Here is a 5,814-nt window from a genome sequence, read left to right as displayed (position 1 = left end):
GTCATCCTCCATAATACAAGCAGCGTTCCGAAACTTGTCATCCTCCACAATACAAGCAGCGTTCCGAAACTTGTCATTCTTTGAACAAGTCACTGTTACAAAAAATGTTATTTACATGACGTTAGACTGGCTTCCCTCCCTATTAGATTTTTCGTCATCCTTTGCTGGAACGGAGCTGCGACAGGGAGTCGGCCCTTTTCAATCAACTCCGTCGAGATATTAAGAGGGTCTGAACATCCGATAAACCCGATAAATTCCGTCCAGCAAGTGTCTTCCCGAATATCAATTAGTATTCATTAAATCCACCGTCCGTTCGTCCTCTCCTCTCGATCTTTAATACTTAATCCACCATATTCCCCGTCGATATGTGGCATCGGTCTGACCATCTGACCATCTAAAAATCCTCGCGCGGATAATATTACGTATTGCTGAACTATTTGACAGATGAGTGGCAGATTAAATCATTTTATTTGAGATGATTATTTTTCCGTTTATTATAGTCTTCGACTCTTAGAGTCTTTGACGTTCTCGAACAGATATCATTTATACGCAAAGGGTTTTTTAGAAAAGGCTTTCAGATTTTATTTTTTTATAAATCACTATTGGTATTCAATATATACGATTTTAAAACATATTTTATTTTAAAACCCATTCAATTTGAAGCGTTTTCCCTTGGGTGCCAAGATTTAATACGGATGTGTAATCTAGATTATTATTTCGATAATAGAAATTGATATTATATTTGTTTTTGTAACAAGAAAATTTACGACCTTCTTTCGCAATAATTCGTGACACACCAGGCTATAAACTTAATTAATTATAATCTCGTAGTTAACAGTGAATGGGTTAAAAAATTCTAGAAAGGCTATTTTTCAGTTGTTGGAACCAGAACACTTCCTTAACATTTCGAAGTTCTCCAATGTGAAAATGTAATCAAGCCTCGTGTCGGTTCTTTTTTCGTCTATAGTTTGTAATTACTATCAAAGATGGCTGAAACGCCTCGTTCTATTTACCTACTGACAAAAATTTCGATCAACCGTAACGGGAACACGTAGAATGCGAAAAATCCACTGATAGGTGAGCGCCACGCGTCGCGAAATTATGCACATACGTAATGCGAATCGATATCCAGCCGTATAATGCGTGCCCCGCGGATATGAATGAATATCAAACAGGAACGTACAGATTTTCAATTAACCACTCGTCCCCTTCGCGGGGGTGTGTGCGCGTATATTGACTAGCGCAGTGTTTCTCAGCCTTTTCAGTTTAAACGACCTCTTTGTAAAATTCTCTTTCTTAAATCGACCTCCTTTAACATTTAAGGGATGAAAATTGCACGATAATCCCTAAAATAATATAGGTTAGACGTACGTCGGGTGTTAGGATTAGGATTTAAGATTGTTCGGGTTTGATACATAAAATGAATAAATAAATGAATTCCGAAGACGAGATGTTAAACAAAATGAATCTGGGTAGAATTGCTAAATTTTAAAGAGATTGCAAAAATAAATACTACCACAAATATTAGATTATACAATTTCTAATCGTGTAGAATCAAAATTTTAGCCTTGCAGACATTGTCGCAATTAGTCCAGCAGTCAAAGTGTTCAATAATACATTTTTAACGCGTAACCATCGTTTACCATCGCCACCGAAAGTCAGACAGTCCGATAATCGGCTATTTCGAGGTGCCGATCGTCGACGGTGAGAAACAATGGTCGAACGCGTCGTTTTGCGCGTGCACACACGAACCGGAAACGAATGGCGTCGCCGTGGTGGCTCAGCTGCGGAATAAAGGGCAACGATTTTCAGCGAAATGTCTTCGGGTCAGTCAAGTGGCCAAATAGGACGTGGCATCCGACGACGATTGACCCGATAATTGATACCGAGCCATAGGTTAAATCGATGCTCAGGATTATCGGCACTTTAATCGCCACCAGTAATGGCGCAATTTCGTGTTCCACGAGCCACACGCGCACAGAGGGAGAGAGATAGGGAAGTAGGAGCCTGTACACAGCCGGAGTGAACTTAATTACCAAGTACGGATGCCAAATCCAGGCCAAACCGTTCCATCCCATTCACGTACGAACGATACGTGTTTATGCGAAAAGGGGGATCTGCATTATTCAGACGCCTGGCTCCTCCGAGACCTTCTTTACGTAACTTTCGACAACCTTCTTCCTGTATTAGATTTTTCATCAGCCTTGGTTAAAATGACGATCGAAAAGGAATTTTGCTGATTTTTTGAACGAACGAAAATTAGGGAATACTGGTTTCATTTGGTCTTCGGAGTAATAAACAGTCGGTTCGTTGTAAAAGTTGTGTTAGTTGCATTACTGGAAGCACCTTGAAAGAAAAGTAGGATTAGAAATAATTCTACGATATTAAAGTAGATAATATAACTGTTGAGATATATATTGGGATATATACAGAAGAGACGTGTATAACGTTTCCGATGAGAAATTGGTCGTAGTGTCCATTTGAAGCGTTAATAGCAGATAACGCGAATACAGGAACATCGGATATCCATTTAAATGTATGGTCTTGTTGATCGCGACGCTGTTTTGGCAAGACACGTGTATATGGAATGCCTCGCGGAAAACTTGCCAAATAGGAAAACATTTGAAAGAGTACAAGGACGTCTGGGGGTTACTGGCTCATTTCGAAATTGTACAGCCTCCATTATCCTTCCTAATAGAGAGAAAACACTAGTCCAATAAGGAAACTTTCCGATAAGAGAACACTCATTTTTATGAGATCAGGCATTCTCTACTTCGAGTCAGATAGTGTGAATATTTATCACAGAAAATAGTAACGAATTATTTTGATAACAAGGGTGCTTACATAATTGCTTAAAAATTATGTAAGAATGTTACGAAACTTATTAAGAATGTCTTTGTTCGAATTCAATGTAAAAGAAATGACATTACTTTCCAGTCCCCTGCAACATGGCCATTAACAATTTCATCAAATATTGTGATGAAACGTATTTTGAGTTCTCTTTTTTTAATCAAAAATAAAACAAATTTTAAACGTCCCCTGTTTGAATGTATCGAACAAAATTTTTTATCGAACTCGCTGTTTGACGAGTTGAGATGTCCAGTAGAATGTTTCGAATAAGCTTCATTCCACGCACACTTTAATTGACAACGGCTACAGCTTTTTCAGGGCGAGAATTCAACGCAAATGTCCTTTTTAGAATTTATTTTACGTAGAAAAATTTAGAGTTCTATATAGAGACAATTTTTTGTAGTTAATTAAATTAAATTACAGTTATTTCTACACCAGAAATAACTTAATTCGTTAAAAAAAAGAGTCCTACCTAAATTCGCAGAATTTTTAAAATACTTATACCCTTTATTATTTTTCTTTTCGTTTTATTATTTCATCATAAATTCTACACATCCACATTCAACGAACACATTCGTACCTGACGAGGGCTCGAACGAATAGAGCCAAAACGTTGTACAACAAATTTTCCTCTCTAGGCACGATTTTCTGGAGTCAATATTCGCCCATAAACATCAACGGTAAATTACCAGATACCTCTTTGACCTCCGCATATTTACTTCATAACAATCAACGACTAGTTAATTGAATTAGTTCAATTGGATTTAATTGGATAAAGTTCTGGCCCGTTGCTATTATTAGATGCGAACGCGCATTTATTGCCAACTTCCGATAACCGATATAGGAGCCCATGTTTCGCTAGGACCAGGATTATTCTACTAGAACGTGCTACGTACAGATAATAGACGATTCGAATAATAGAATGCACGGATAGTAGGTCATTCGTGCAACGGAGGCACGAATAAAGGACGTTCTACTGTACTTCTATCGATGGTAAATCAATTGCGCGGGACAAAGTGATAGGTATGGCGCTCGGATGATTGCAAACGAGAAGAAACTGAACGCTATTGTTTAGAGGAAACGGCACAATGGAAAATTGCGCGAGACTTTACTTGTGACTTTCTTCCATCAGTGACTTTTTTTTCTAAGCGATAGTTGGAGGTTTATGTTCCTAATTGCTACGTTTCATGCTCGATATTATTTACTAACGCAACTCAGTTTCCAAGATATCGTGTATCCAAACGCTATTACACGATCAAAGCTTCAACGTCAAATTAGCGCCGCGTGTGAACAGGAATAATTGACTACCGTTTAGTCGAACCGTTTTTATTAACGCATTCGCAACCGGCAGATATTTGAAAAATCTTGAATTTAAGTGCCAAATTTGTTAGATTTACAAATTTTTAGATTTACAATTGAAAACGTATTTTTTTATTAAAATAAAATATAGCCTATGTTACTCAGGGATTGTGTAGCTTTCTATTACTTGAAAAATTGTTAAAATCCGTTCTGTAGTTCCGGAAATTAACCGGACAGATAACAGACAAAAATGTTAAGTTATATACATTAATTCATCGCAATGAAGTACATATTTTTACCGAAATTACAGCGATAAATTGAATGTGAAGGTACACAATTAATTTCTACGCGAAAAACAATGCTCCGATGTATGCTATTGATCCTGTGTTGAACAATAACATGTGGACAATTTCTTGCGTTTAAATTGCCCACGTGATCGTACAACACCGAATTAAATGATCAAATTTACCAGAAATTTAATTTAAAAAATCCTCTGGAAAGTCCAAATAATGTTTTTCTTTTAAAGAAAATAATACGTTCTATCGGTACAGCAAAGAATAATTCGATTATCATTATTTTCACGGTTGGAAAATTAATTTAATCATCGCAAGCATCGGGAAACACCCCCACTCAAAATTTAACGGAGTTTATTTCGCGACGATGGTTCACCTAATTTTAGTCGTTTGGCGAGATGACGTTTAATCCGTTGTAATACGATTAAATTAAAAGTAACTTTTGAAATTGCAAATAACTGAACTGTTATGGGAAACATCTAATATATGTAACAATATTACATATTGCGTCAGAATTTCGTTTACAAATATTTCGAGGACGTGAAAATGTATAATTTCCACCCTCCGGATTTTATGCATTTATGGCCCATGCAAATATGGGGAATAGATGCTAAACGTGGACAGAATATGTATATACATGTATGTAAAATGAAATATTAATAGAAGTAGGTATATCATGTTATGAAGTGCATTCTGCATACGTTCTGCATATGTTTTCCAAATTACCATGGACCGTGAATGCACTAAATTCCCTGTGTAATGATTTCTAATACGATAGCTTCGAACTTTGCCATTTAATTTGGCGGCATTAAATTGCTATTATCTAAATATGATATCGAAACTGTTTCGCACAAAATGAATTTATGCTTTGAGAGTTTTTACTCAATTTGGAGAGCAATTGAAACTTTCTGTACACCGTTTAATAAAACAATATTTGTATATAAATAGAAAACTTGCAGTCACATTTTTAAAGTGTATTTAAAATTATATATGTGTTTAAATTGAATAATATCGAACGAATTTTATTTCCATAGTTTTCAGATAAAACTATTCTATCATAAACCCAATTTAAATTTCCTATTATTATTTTATTGTTTATTCGAAATATATTTGTATACATGTATAAAAATGTACCTAAAAGAATTTCATTTGAAAACTATGGAATAAAAATTCTTTTAATATTATTCGACACAAAAATAATTTACTACAATAAAGTTTTCAATAATTTTCAAGAAGACCCATTAAATTTGTGCATTACAGCTAAAGTCAAAATAAATACAGATTGCTTTGAAAAATTCAAATAATTCTTTTAATATTATTGAATGCAAAAAGAATTGATTACAGTATAGTTTTAAATAATTTTCAAGAAGAC

General features: G+C 35.3%; 1 protein-coding gene across 1 annotated transcript in view; it reads right to left on the bottom strand.

The window, feature by feature from the left end:
• Positions 1-5,814, bottom strand: part of LOC128878330 (uncharacterized) — a 107,203-nt gene that overhangs the window by 83,438 nt on the left and 17,951 nt on the right. The gene's annotated exons all lie outside the window — the stretch shown is intronic.

The sequence above is a fragment of the Hylaeus volcanicus genome, chromosome 6, assembly GCF_026283585.1.
Source record: "Hylaeus volcanicus isolate JK05 chromosome 6, UHH_iyHylVolc1.0_haploid, whole genome shotgun sequence".
Classification (NCBI taxonomy): domain Eukaryota; kingdom Metazoa; phylum Arthropoda; class Insecta; order Hymenoptera; family Colletidae; genus Hylaeus; species Hylaeus volcanicus.
This window is presented reverse-complemented; position numbering and strand designations above follow the sequence as displayed.